This window comes from Vigna unguiculata, chromosome 3 (assembly GCF_037176805.1).
Source record: "Vigna unguiculata cultivar grain cowpea cultivar isolate G323 ecotype 2 chromosome 3, ASM3717680v1, whole genome shotgun sequence".
Classification (NCBI taxonomy): domain Eukaryota; kingdom Viridiplantae; phylum Streptophyta; class Magnoliopsida; order Fabales; family Fabaceae; genus Vigna; species Vigna unguiculata.
Window position 1 is genome coordinate 24,820,982 of NC_140794.1, and position 15,700 is coordinate 24,836,681.

Consider the following 15,700-nt stretch of genomic DNA (forward strand, 5'->3'; position numbering starts at 1 on the left):
TTATTATTTTCCACGTATGTTAGATCAATATTATTTTTAACTTAATTGCATTTCATAGTCATCTTTTTTCTTTCACAGGAAACCTATATTGGCATTGTTACAACAGAAAAATGTTCATGTCTATTATAAATTATTTATTTTTCAAAAAAATATTATTATGTTTCTCATTTTTTAAATTTATAAAAAAATTTAATATATTTTTTAAGTTAACAAAACAAAAATGCATGTTACCGCTTTTGAAATATATTTGTTAGTCACACTATTTTATAATAATTGTAATTTTCAAGTGTAAATTTTAGGTTTCCTTCTAGGGTCTTCGGTTGCTTCCAGGGAATACTTAGAAGGTTTCATGTTAGTAATGCAAGTGTTTTGTTGCAGTGATTATCATTTTGTTGCCGGTTTCTAGGGCAAAGAATTTTATTGCTCCTCTCTCCCCATATGCTTTGCTCTCTGTTTTTTTGTAAATTTTAGATTGGTTTACTTCATTCCATGCATGTTGTGTTTCTTGTGAGCACTCTTCTGTTTGTGGTAGCTTAATACCCCAAACCTTAAAAAGTTATCGGATTGAAGGAATTGTAGAGTTTTTATAGTATGCAGTCCATTTAATTTTCTGCAGTGGGAGTTTTTTTAATCAATAGTTTTGCTGTCAAAAGTATAGAAATGGACAACTAATAGTTATTTGTTTAATTATCTCTCCATTAAAAAATCACAAATGAGTCTATTCTTTGTTCTTCATCATCTTTTACTATCATGTTTTACTAAGTCATCTACAAGTGTAATGGTCGAGATCAAATACAGTTTAAATATTTATTCCTCTTTCTAATTTAGACGTTTTTTAAAAATAAAACCGTAACGAGATACGATATGAATATTAATCTTCTAGTTAAGAGTAAAGAAAGTTGTCGTCTCATAATAGATGTCAATGTTCCGATTTCACTAATCGGGATACAAAGAGAATAAACTGAGCTGAACACCCTTAACAAAGAACTTAAGGGACCAACAAAGAACTTAAGGGACCGATAATTGGTATGTAGTACAAATCACCATAAATCCGAAGTATTGGAAGCGGTAACATCATTATTATTATCGATGCAACTGTTGTTTCCGGTCTCCTCTACCTGCGTCATTGTCGCTATTGCTACTCCTAGTTCCCGTGTCAAACTAGATAGAATGGTTTGGGGGTGGGATTTGTCACATGGAGAGCTTCACACATGGTTATTTCCGCAGAATTTGCTAAGACACTTTGGAAATGGGGCTAGTGAGACAGAGAGGAATGAGTGCTCTTTTTCGGAGAAATAACATTTTCGGGTACTGTTGAGGCATATCCTTTGTACCATTATGTACATTCCAAAATCAGTTCACCAATACTTCTAATTTGGGTCTGAGTGCTGAATGGCTTGATGTTGGATTTGGAATAAGATGTGAGTCTGGATTGATTGGGTGGGTTGGTTGGTGTTATGAATATTAATTGAAATTTCTAAATGAAGGCAATGATAATTGAATGGGAAAAGATAGGGCACTTTTCTAGGTAATTTTAGTCATATCCTAAAGCTATATCTTAGGTTTCTAAGTTTAAGTACCTAATATCAGTATTACAAAGTGATGAGACAATAAATGAATATGCCACACATAAGCTATATCTTAGATTGATGTTTTGAACTTCATAACTGCACACTTGCAATGGAATTCATGTATCTTATTGACTGTTCATTATTTCCCGTTTTGGTCTTCTAGCTGCTTCTTCAATTCCTTCCAATTAAGCATTCTCATTATCACATTATAAATGTACTCTTTGGCTCTGTGACTATTTGCTTTTTTGTTTCTAGTTTGAGTGATTTTGTGTGGTGGAAATGTCTTCTCAACAACAGACATAAATATGACGTCGATTTGCATGTGTAATTTTGGCCATCTTAAAAAATAGAATAAAATTATATAATCCTTGAACGGTACAAGAGATGGCGTCATAGAAAGGACTTACTATTGATAAGGAAAATCTTGTCATATAGTATAAGTTCACTAAATGCTATCATTCTTGTAATCTCAGCTTTTTCTCTAACAATTTTTCTCATCTTTTTTTCAGGTTCTTACAAATTATTCTTTTTCTTTTAACCATTATTTATTAAACTTAAAAGACTTGAAGGTGATTGTAACTGATGATATTTGTTTCTGAAATTGTATCTATTATAAAATTTTGAATTTGAGATTGCCGTTGAATGTTGTGATGTGAAAAGTCCATTGTGGTGGGCTTGGTTTGAAGAGTCTGTGGAAAAATTGGGCTAAAACTTGCTGCACCCCTTCAAATTTCCTCCCACCCTATCAAACACTTCCCGGCGTAAGAGGGGCAGTGGTTGATTGTCGGAAAAAAAATTCCGGAAGGGTAAAATTTCTGGAAGGGTTTATTATGTTCCCCAGAATTCCGGAAGTGATAAAATAAGTGATGGAAGGTAGCAAAAAAGTATGGGGTGCAGGAAATAATACCCCAAAAGTTTATGGTCTAAATTGACTGGATACTTTTGTCATAGGTGTCTATCCTCTAAATGAATGATTAATATAAAGTCAAAATATTATTTGATAGGTTTAATTATTTATTTTTCTGATAAATTTGAAAATATTTGAGTTTATGATAAATTTTTGTGATCTAATAAATATTCAATAAATTTAATTTTTTTATTAAAGTCATGTTTTTAATATTTTTCTATTAATCAAGTGATAGGACCGATAAGTGACTTACGTGATTGTTATATTGTCAAGTTATATTTATTATATGTCATTTTATTAATTTAAAATTTTATAATTTATCAAAGATTTAAAACATAATTAAATATATTTTATATATTATTTTATTTTATAAAATAATAATTATACTTAAAATTAAATAAAATATATAAAAATATACATGAATTATAATTAATATATATATATATATATATATATATATATATATATATATATATATATATAAAGCTAAAATTAGTTTTTGTCAATGTGACTTAAATTGTTAGAATAATTAAATGTGTTTTTAATTTTTAATCTAAAATTATTTTTAGTTTCTTTTTCCCTAAGTTTATTAAAATGACTAAAATGGTTTACATAGAGTTTGGTCCAGTTAAAAAAAAAAATCTAATTTATTGAGAAAAGGGAATGAGTTGGGTCTTGACACAGTTAGGTCGGGGGCTAAACAGAGATGATGGAAAATTATCGGGGTAGTTACAATTTTAAAAAGTCATGTACTATGGACTTAAATAAGTTTTAGGTTTTATTTATATTTTAATAATTTTGTATTATTCTATCAATTTTTAATATAATAAATTTTTATTAAAACAACTTACTATATAATAGATTTATATAAAGTTCTTCTATCATAGAAAAGTAAGGTGTAAATAAATTTTGGATTGTGTAACAATAATAGTTTAATATTTTATCCGATTCAATTATTTTGTCTTTTTAGTTTTAAATGTTTTGTAATTAATATTTCTTACAACAATTATTAATTAAAAACTATTGAAATAAAACGCTTGACAACTATGTTAGAGTAAAGTAGAATTTTTATAAGAACTACAAAATAATAAGTATAATATCAAATAAGAAAGTCTATTTATGTTTAAAATAAAATAAAATTTATAGTCGAAATGACAGAAAAAAATTATTCCATATGCTTTTTTAATTTACTTTTGAATAAATCCGTCGGTAATTTATGTACAAATTAGGTTCGCGATAGCTTTCTTAGGAACCAATACATTGCAAATTTTTCGAATAAATTACCAACATGCCTAAGCATATCTTTGTGGATAGTATGAGAACTTGTTCAATATATAAGTAACGCAAGATTATACTTGTATAGATTATACTTGTATAATTGAATATTTCAAATGTGAAATACAATTCATTTGACATCGTATATTTAATCTCAAATGTTTAATATTAGATTCAAACACTTATTTAAATAAAAAAACTGCGTGTGTATTGTTAATTAAATTCAAAATCATCGATATATACGATCAGTTATATCAACATTAGTCTCAAACTACTTCTAAATACATCACTATAAAAAATCATGTAAATTGTAACGATTTTATTATGACGGTTGTTAAAAATCGCCACATTTTATAATATAATACGACGATTTTTTAACTACCACAATTTACATGTAAAATATGATGATTTTAACCGCCACTTTTTAAACCGCCATATTTTACATGTAAAATACAACATTTTAACCGACATATTTTAATAAATCTAAATACTAAAATTTTCTCGGGTTCAAATTTCCTCTTACGTTTGAAAATTTTCCCTCTCAGTTTTTTTCCGGATTTTTTTCCCTTATTCTCAACTTTGCATTTCACTTTCACGATCCTTTATTTTGATTTCTCCTTCCCAATCTTATCTCTCGCTTCTCATTTATTTCAACATTTCAACTTCTCCTCCCAACATTTTGACTTCTCTTCCCCGACATTTCAAGTGTCCCAATGTTTAAAGTGCCTCGACGTTTCAAGTTCTCGAACCTTTCAAGCTCGAATATTCGGTCACTTCACTCTTGCTTCACTTTTTGCACCCATTTGTCTAGTGATTAGTAAGTTTAAGAAAAAAAATTGATTTAGGGTTTTATCGAGCATTTTGATTTGGCTGGAGAAAGTTTAACATAATTTTCTTTGAGTGTTTTGAGTCTTAATATCTTGGTCTCAGTCTCGTGTTGTAGGGCATTTGCACTGAACACATATCGATCAAGAAAAGGTATGGGTGTTTCAACCTTTCTTCATTTCGCTTGTAAGGGTTTTTTTTCTACTTTTTGTTATAAATTAGGGAAAATGGCTTATAAATTAGGTTAGAAATTTGGGAACGTGTGTGGATTTTTAGGATGTTTGGTATTGGGTTCTAACATATGTTGTTGTATCTGCTGCATTAATGGACTGTGGTGTGACTAGGAAGGATGCTTAAAACTTGATATGGTGGAGAGGGAGGTACAATACTATTCTCAATTTTTCACACTGGTTTTTCTTTCCTCTTCAACCATTTAGACCTTAAATTTGTTGTGAATTCTTTTTGTCTATATCATGTCTTTAATTTGGCACTTTCTAACAGATGGGAAATTTATGACTATAAGTAGTGAAAAAGTTAATAAACTCACCATGTAAGTTGATTTGTAATTTGTTCTATATGTGAAAAATTTTGAGCACGATAACGTCCTCTTATTTAGATGGCATATGGTATGATGAACTAGTTTTCGTGGTTGGATTTGTTTGTCAAGTTACTAACTTCGAGAGAATTGAACCTTAGGGCGAGTTAATATCATCAATCATTTTGGTTTTTCTTTTTCTAGGTGATTGATTGATCTATGATGTAATGTTCATGAAAATGGGTCTTTCTTTTCTAATTAAAACAATCTGAATTTTTTTATCCATCTGTATTAGTTAAGTTTCGTGATTGTTTTGGTCTCTACTTGCTCTGACATGGTCTAACTCTGTTCATAAATATCATGGCAACACTCATCTTACTTTGGAAGGCACATTGTAAAGGCAGGAAACTTCTCTTTTTTGAATGATGAATCTGATATCTTCACAGCATGTCCTAGAGTTTATTGCCATGTTCCACATCTTTCACCTGATGGTACCAAATGAGGTTGGTTTTTGTCTTGTCCCCTTTCATTATAAGTTAAAATATATTTTTTTTTGTATGGAAAGTGTAAATGATTTCACTTTGTCAATCTCTTAGAAATGGTGACAGGGATGTCTTATGAGTAATTTGCTTATGCAAGACCATAAACTTATCTTATGAAATTCTTTTACAGCATGATAATGTAAAAGCTCGTTATATTATCAATGCATAAATTATTTGATGTTTATTTATTCATATTGTGAACTTTAATTGATTACAGATCATGTTGAATTACTGTATATGTTAAACCAATAGTAGAATTTGAATTTGAATTACTGCATGTGGATTTTCCTTTTCAAAAGATTCTTCTACTTTGTTAAAACTATTATTAGGTTTTATAACATTAGTTTTCACCTTTGTGGTGACAATTCTTATAATTTGTTGATTTCTATTGAAATCGAAACAAAATTCCACTTGGGTTACATGTTTAAGAAAATAATTAAGGCTAAGGTTTTTATTAACAAGAACAAACTTGTCTTATGACTTTAAAAGGTGTAAAAGTTTTAACTTTTTGAGGGTGAAGTTGAAATGTTAGACTTTAAGTACACACTAGCTCACTTATTCTGATTTCATGTAGATTATTTGTGCAAAAGGCAAAATAGGTTCAACTACGCAGGGAGCTAAAAGGCAAACACCTATACTCTAATCTTGGAGATTTTGAACATAAAGAGGTTCAAAAGGAAGGATCGTGGAATGGTTCAAATACTAGTTCAATTGACGATGGAGACAATATTGACAAATCATATGATCAAGCCAAGAGTCATGTGCATTCTTTAGCAAAAAGGATTGACAGATAAACTTTCTTGGTCACACTAGACCAAATGAACATCAACTATATTTGAGCTTTAGTATAAAAACATTTTATGATTATGATAAAAACTTAAGTTATAGAATTCCATTATAAATTTGTAATGATTTTTTTTTTATACTTGAACATGGTACTTACTATAAATTTTTTATATTTAATAAAATATTATGTTTGTTAATTTTTTGTAGTATATTCTTTTATAAATTTTAAATTTTCATTAGTAAAAATAAATTTTATTGAATTATAAAATTATAAATATACATGAATAATAATAAACAATAAAATATTCAAATCAAAAGTGATAATAGTGATGGTTATAAACATCGTAACATAATGTGAATTGTGGCGTTTTTAAGTGTCATTATTTTTAGCATATTTAATTTTATTTAAAAACTTACGGTAGTTTTAACTGCCACAATTTACTTCAGGAAACTACCACTTTATACAATGTAAAAAGTGGCAGTTGTTGCGGCGGTTCGCTTGAAACTGCCACATTATACTTTGTGACAGCACGAATTACGACAGTTTTCAAAACTGTCAAAACGTAAATTGTGGCGGTTAAAACTGTCACATTTTACGAAAATAACTGTCACAATTTACATCATTTTTTGTAGTGCATCTCTTATATAGGCTCACTAATTAAGTAAGCTAAAAATTCTCAACTTCTAAAAATTTCACTTAAGATTAGGGTTAAAATTAACTCCATGATAATACGTGTCTTTAAAACATTTTAAATTGTAAATTGTATCTTCAAATAGTTTACATTAATTATAAGTTGATTCTTATTTAATTTTTACTAGTTGCAACTTAATAGGAAGGTTAGGGTTTAATCCAATTTGTTTGATTGGACCGACTTGATCCAACTTGAATTTGACTTGACTTGATATTTTTTGTCACGTGGATTTGACATGGGTCACTCCTATCTCATCCTAAATTACTATGACATTATTTGAATTGGAACAACATCGACTTAATGCGAGTCTACTCGACTTGGCACAATGTTGACTTGACTCAACTCAACTCTGTGTGGGTCCAAATGGACTTGGTCAAAGGTTGGTTTGACTCAATTCAACCAAAGGTAGGTCCGACTAAACTCGACTTGAGGTGGGACAAATATAATTGATATGAGGTGGGACTGATAACATAGGCTCAACCATCTTGGCTTATCTTGGCCTGACTTAAACTTGATTCATTTAAGCTTGACTTAAGCCCATGCTGACTAACTTTAGATGGTGTCAATCTGACTAACTTGACCTAAGAGTTTGACCTATTTTTACTCATATTAAGTTTGAATTTGGATTGAGTAAATATTTTTTATGTGTATCAAGATTTTTCTTAAGTATTTTTTTTTGCATTTTCATTTTTAAAAAAGTAAATTATTAAGAAATGACCCATGGGTTCAACTTGACCTATGGGGCTTTTTGTTGTAATTTTGGTATTTTAGGGTTTTTTTTTATGTGGACTTTCTAACATTGTGGACTTTTTTGTCCTAATCCATGTAGATTAAGGACAAATCCTAGACAAATTGACAAGTCTATCTATAATAAAGAAAAAAAAGTAAATGAAAACAATTTAGGGTAATTCTCAACAAAATGATTTAACAATAGAAATTTGAATAATCTAAATTTTAAGGTTGGTTTCAGTAACGAGTCTTTTTATTGTTCTTTCTTTTGTTTTTATTCTTAAAATATGTTTTGTACATCGAGCGGAAGGGAAAGAAAGATGATATTAAAAAATGATATTAACAAGTCATTGTAATTGTTGACTTAGTCTCTCATTATCCTTTCTATAATTATAAATATCTTTAATTAGCTTAACAATATCTTTTTGATTATGAGATTGACTTGAACTTTGATGCATTTGTTGTTGAAGTTATCTCATACCGGTCATCATGAATGAGACTAACTTTATAAATTTGACATCTTATCTTGCCACTTATATAGCCATAATCCAAGTTTGAATCCTAATTCTTTTCTTCTCTACTAAGTTTAAGTTTAAGGAAAATGATTATAATTCTCTAGCAAGAAATGCAACTTCAAATGTGACTTGAGAAAATTTTCTCTTGAGTTCCTCCTATTATTTATTCATAGATACATGATATTTTATAAAAAGAAAAATAAACATCATTATGTATTAGGGTTTTGGTAAATTGAATACCTTAGCATACTTACCCCACTAATTGTCACACTCACCATCATGTACCATTATCCACATATACTTTCACTTCTTTTCTTACTTATTTCCTATCAATAATACTAAAACAAGGTTCCTTATGCTACCTAACCATGTTAAGGGATATAATTTGTGGGTAATTAAGTTATTCACCGATTAATTTGTGTGCATAAATATCCAATGGTAATACAATTTTTTTTATAACGATCATTCGTTAGTATATCTTATGTTACAAACACTCAAATATAGTAAGTTTAGTTAAAAATGTAGCTTTTAAATAATCACATTGTATTTTCTTCATCCATGTATATGTATGTAATCATGTGATTCATATTTACCTTTTTCATACTGTAGTTTTATTTTTCACTCTCATTAAGACAAATTTATATTAATATGCCTTTTTAATGCGTACAAACATAAACATACTTAAAAAAAAATAAAAAAAGATGGGACATATAATAATGTTGATAGTGTCATGTTTTATATTATATTATATATATATATATATATATATTATTTCAAAAATATTTTTCTACTAAATATTTCTCTTTTGATACACACGAAACACATTTTAAAAAAGTAAACAAATTTTGGGGCTAATAATTATTCTAGAAATTAAAAGAACACGAGTGTGATATGACCTCTAAAAAAGTTTTGATATTGACAACAATAATAATATCATCTAATAAATATAAATAATGATGTTGACATTGTCATATTGTCATGTGAATGTATAGTTGTACAATTGTTTTTATTGTAATGAAATTGAAATAATATTATTGTACATAGCAACACAATGATGCGATGTATATCTAAACCTGCATACTTTTTAAAAATTGGTTTGACCTTTAATATTCTTGACAAAACATGCTTCAAGGTATACTTTTGCTATGTAATAAAGCAATGTGTCTCCTTTATATGTAGCCTTGTTACCTATGACGTAGGTTTTTATGTAAGTGGTTTGATTTTAATTTCCCTAAGGAAACTAGCTTCTAGATGATCATGATACCCTTTTATCCTTATTATAGTTCTCTTTTTCACGAGTATAAAAACATATTTTTACAATGCACATACTACATTAATGTATAAAGATGCATAGTTATGATTTATAATTAAGAAAAAAATGTGAATTTAGTTATCATTAACATCGTTTATTTATTGTGATTTTTTGTAATAATCTCTGTAAGTCTCTTTTTGTCTTGTTACATGAGTTTGTGTCTTTGTTCCTTTCAAAGATGTTAAAATGAGTTTCAAAGTTCAAACCAACCCATTTCATCACGAGTTTAAGCTAGATTGGGTTAGAAGAAAAGTAGTTTTTTTTTTCTTAAGTGTAGGTCAAACTCAATCCAACTAATTTACCATGTAGATTAAATATATTCGAGCCGAGTTGAAAAAAAATTAACATTTTAAATGTAACTCAAACTAGTTCACTTCACTTCTAAATTAAATAGGTATGAGTCAGATTTAAAGTAGATTAATCCATAATCCACCACTAACAACCTTTTATATCTCTTTTATTAGAATTATTTATTATTTCTAATTATGTAAGTTGACAATATGATATTCTTACATATTAAAATATTGTTTAATAATATATTAATAGCTTGAATGCTTAATTTATTTGTTTGTCTAATTATCTAGGTTGACATTTTAATTTTTAACTACTATATTTATAATAATATATGTGAAATAGGTAAACACTTTAATTACACTGCTATATATAAATAGATGAGTTCAATCAATTCATATTCATTGTATTACATTAAATATATAAAGTAAAAATAAAATATTCTCAAGTGAATCAATCAACTTAATCCATCAATTTGTGATAGGTCGAGTCAAATGTATAAATTACAAATTGGTTTATAAAAAAGTAAAAGAAGTTAAATTGACTCTTTTTTAAACTCAACTACAAGTCGACTTGTGTAAGCCGAAATGAATTACTTTTATATATATCTAATTCTTTATCCCTTGTGAGGTTTGTAAACCTCTTGGTGAGGGCCACCACCCGCTATGAACTCTGTGACATCTTGTTAAATCTATTGTTTTGTGTACATAACTTTGGTTCAACGGGATAGTTAGATGGTAGGAGTGATGGTTTGAATGATTTAATTTCATTGCTAATTGCATTATGATCCATGAGTGACAATAAACAAGATGAACGAGACGCTAGAAACTAATAATCACTAGTGCAGAATTGCGTTTTTACCTCGCCTTATAGGTCTCGGTTGGCGAGGAACCGAAGCATATAACGGTGCGGTGATAATTTTGAAATTAAAGGCAACTTATAGGCCTCGATTCACACAAAAACCGGTGCCAAAAGCAGTTATAGGCATCGGTTCAAAAAAAACCGGTGCCAAAAGCAGTTATAGGCCTCGGTTAAGGAGGCCCGAAGCCAAAAAGGTTGCCAGAAATTTCAAAAATGCCATTGATGTTGGGACCTATAGGCTTCGGTTGGGGAAAAGCCGGTGCCAAAGGGGTTATATGCCTCGGGTGTTAGGGAACCGGGGCCAAATAGGGGTTATATGCCTCGGTTCTAAATTGAACCGAGGCCATATGGTTTAATTAGGGCTCAAAAATAGAACCCCTTTCTTCCTCGCGCGCGCAAGCTGCTCCTCCATTTCTCTCTGCAAATTCCGGCCACTCTCTACAAGTTCCGGCCACTCCAACAACGCGAGCTTCGTGCTGCCATTGCCACCGCCTCTCGTGCTGCCATTGCCACCGTTGCACTACCGTCGTCGTTGTCTCCTCTTCTCTCCGCAACTTCCGGTGAGACCACCATGCGAGCCTCCTGCCTCCGCCGTCTTGTCTCGCGTCCGGCCACCACCACGCGAGCCCCCTGCCGCGTCTCGTCTCGCATCCGTCCACCACCACGCGAGCCCCCTGCCGCCGTCTCGTCTTGCGTCCGGCCACGCTGCTCCGGCCAGTCGTCCCTCTCTCTGTCTCTCTGCAAGTGTTCCAGCGTCCAACACCACCATGCGAACATTTTCGTTCTTTTGCCGCAATTGTCGCGCCGCGGTTTGTTTTAAGGTAAATTTCCAACGCGTTTTTGTTTGATTTTCTATTTTTGTGTATGTTAATTTTAAATTTTAGTTATTGTGAGTGTTAATTTGGATTGAGATTGAAATTGTTTGGAGTGTTTTGATTAATTTTGTGAAAGGATTGAGTCTCAATTTAAGAGCATTGTGTCTTCAAATGTAGAGCATTAAGTCTGAATTTAAGAGAATTGTAAAAACACTATAATTAAATAGGTAATATATGATGTTAAGGAAATTGCTGTTTTTGCTTTTATTTGTTACTTATGACTTTCTCTTGTGTTTTTTGTTATCTCTTGTAGCTTTCGAACGCGTTGAATTGCATCATCTTCCACTATCATCTGCTTTTTTTACGCACTCCTAGGTTCCTAATTCTAATATTTTCCTATGATGCCAATATGTTGTTTGCTTTATATATTTTATTAATTATTTGTTAAATCATGTTTGTTTTTCTTATATGTGAGTTAGCCTTAGTTTCCCGTTTGAGATTCAATACGTAAATTATGTATTGTCCCCGAGTTTTCATTTTGAAAAAATTACATTTTTTTTAAATTAGATATAAGGGGATACAATACTAATAATTTAAATGTATTGAATCTTGAATTGTCCGATTGGACAGTTTAAGAAGATTAATCACTTTCTAGTAATTTATTAGTGCATATATATATATATATATATATATATATATATATATATATATATATATATATATATATATGTTAAAATACATATCTTAAAATTCATGAATATTTGTCAATTGTGTTTCTATTGATCTTCGGGTGCATATTTGATTGTGGTTTATAATCACTTTCATTTCGTGTATCCTGAAGGCCAATGCGAAATGCTGGCAAAATTTCATGAAATTTAAGATATGTATTTTAAAAGTAATATGTAACAATAAAATAAAGAAAGTGAATCTTCTTAAATGGGATAGGGTCACACCTTGATTACAACGTGAGCATTGATTCAAAGATTACTGAAATTGTTCACGCAATTTCAGTATGGATCGCGATTGGATTAATTTACCACGTATTAGCGTTGAGTATGAGAATGGAGTAGAGGAATTTATAAAATTTGCGCAACGTTATAAGGGGAGAAGTGATGATGAGGTGAAGTTCAGATGTCCTTGTTTCAACTGTTTGAATGGAAGAAAATTGAATGTAACTCAAGTTAGGGAACATCTTATTTGTGATGGTTTCCTTAGAAGTTATACAATATGGACATGGCACGACGAATTAATACACATTCCAACTGTTTCTCGGACTGAATATCTTGCCAATTCCTCCATGAAAGAGCGATGGGAAGAGCGACGGGAAGAGCAATTTGAAGAGCAAGTAGAAGTAGAAGAAGACAATATGGAGGACATGATACGGGATGTTGGCGCAGAAGCTTTTGCACAAGCGCATGTGTATGAGACGATGTCTGCTGATGCGGAAACTCCGTTGTATGTTGGTTCAACTAAGTTCACGCGATTATCAGCGATTTTAAGACTTATGAATTTGAAGCGACCAATGGTTGGACAGATAAAAGCTTCACAGAATTGCTCGTGCTCTTGAATGAAATGCTTCCCGAAGGAAATACTCTACCCACTCGAAACTATGACGCCAAGAAAATTCTTTGTCCGATGGGTATGTAGTATAAAAGGATACACACATGTCCTAATGATTGCATATTATACAGAAAAGAATTTGAAGATTTGAAAAAATGTCCAAAGTGTGGGTCATCACGGTACAAGCAGAAAAGAAACAGTGAAGATAATGGTCAAATAGAGAAGGAAGGATCTGCTTTGAAAGTAGTCTGGTACCTTCCAATCGTGCCCAGACTTAAGCGTTTGTTTGCAAATCCTAAAGACGCTAAAAACTTTAGATGGCATGCAACTGAGAGAAGATGTGACGGACTCCTTCGTCATCCAGCTGATTCAATGCAATGGAAAAATATTGATCAGGAATTTCCCAAGTTCGGTGAAGAATGTAGAAATATTCGTTTTAGCTTAGCTACCGATGGAATGAATCCATTTGGTAATTTAAGTACAAACCACAGTTGTTGGCCTGTTATATTATTCATTTACAACTTATCTCCTGGACTCTGCATGAAGAGAAAATACATGATGTTGTCTATGATGATATCTGGTCCAAAGCAGCCTGGAAATGACATAGATGTATATCTCAATCCTCTAGTTGAAGACTTGAAGTTGTTGTGGGTTGATGGTGTTGAAGTATTTGATGCTATTGCTTCTGAAACTTTCATGATGCATGCAATGTTATTTTGCACCATTAATGACTTTCCAGCTTATGGTAATTTGTCAGGGTACAGTGTCAAGGGTCATAAAGCATGTCCTATATGTGAAGAAAACACTGCATCTCATCAATTGAAAAACGGAAGGAAGACCATGTATCTGTGCCATCGAAGGTTTTTACAAGCTAATCATCCTTATCGAAGGTTAAAGAAAGCATTCAATGGACATCAAGAGAACGACAAAGCACCGACTCCATTAACTGGCATTCAAATTCATGAAAAAGTTAATAAAGTACATCATGTATTTGGTAAAACGTCTAAGAAGTCATCTGCATCGAGCCCTTGGAAGAAAAAATCAATATTCTTTGACCTTCCATATTGGTCGAAGTTAGAAGTTAGGCATTGCATAGATGTCATGCATGTAGAGAAGAATGTGTGTGATAGCTTGATTGGTACACTACTCAACATTCAGGGAAAGACAAAAGATGGAGTAAATGCTCGTTTGGATTTGGTTGAAATGAAGATCCGAGAAGACTTGACACCAAGGGAGGTTGGTAGGCGCACTTATTTGCCCCCTGCATGTTACACTATGTCCAGGCAAGAGAAGATAAGTTTTTGCTTATGTTTAAAGAGTGTCAAGATACCTCAAGGATACTCTTCAAATATTCAGAGTTTAGTGTCCATGCAAGACTTAAAGCTTGTTGGCCTAAAGTCTCACGATTGCCACATCTTAATGCAACAATTGTTACCTGTAGCTATTCGTGGAATTTTACCCAAAAATTTTAGACAAACTATAACGCGTTTGTGTGCATTCTTCTCTTCAATTTGTAGCAAAGTCATTGATCCTTTAAAGTTAGATGAACTTTAAGCCGAAATTACTATCATCTTGTGTCAGCTAGAGATGTTTTTCCCTCCATCATTTTTTGACATTATGGTACATTTACTTGTTCATGTGGTGAGAGAAATCAAGTTTTGTGGACCAGTATACTTAAGATGAATGTATCTCATTGAACGTTACATGAAGATTTTGAAAGGGTATGTGAAAAATCAATATCGTCTAGAAGCTTCAATGATCGAAAGATATATTGCTGAAGAAAGTGTCAAGTTTTGTTCAGATTACATGGCAAAAGCAAAACCGATAGGAGTTCCTCACAGATCATGGTTGAACAGGTGTTCTATAAGTAACAGCATACGAGGTGTGAGTGCAGTTACCAAAAATCGCGAAGAGTTGATGCAAGCACACCTATACATATTGAACAACACAAATGAGGTAATGCCTTACTTATCTGCACATAAAGTCATTGTGAAAGAGAACAATCCAAGACAATCAGAGAAATGGCATTTGATGGAGCATAATAGAACATTCATGCCTTGGTTTAAATCTGAGGTTTTGAAAGATTCGCAATGCTCTGAGACTTTGATGTGGTTAGCAAATGGGTTGAAATTTGATGTCATTTGTTGTACAAGTTATGAAATCAATAATTGCACATTCTATACAAAGTCTCTTGATGATAAAAGCACAATACAAAATAGTGGAGTCAGTCTTGAAGCTAAGTCGCTACAATTTTCTACATCTAAAGATCAAAATCTCGTAGTAGGATCAATGACATACTATGGTGTAATACAAGAGATATGAGAGGTTGATTATACCATGTTTACTATTCCACTGTTCAAATGTAAGTGGATTGACAATAAGAGTGGTGTCAAAATAGATGAATCAGGAATGACTCTAGTGGATTTTCGAAAGGTGGGTTATCGAGACGAGCCATTTATCATGGCACAACAAGCATCTCAGGTT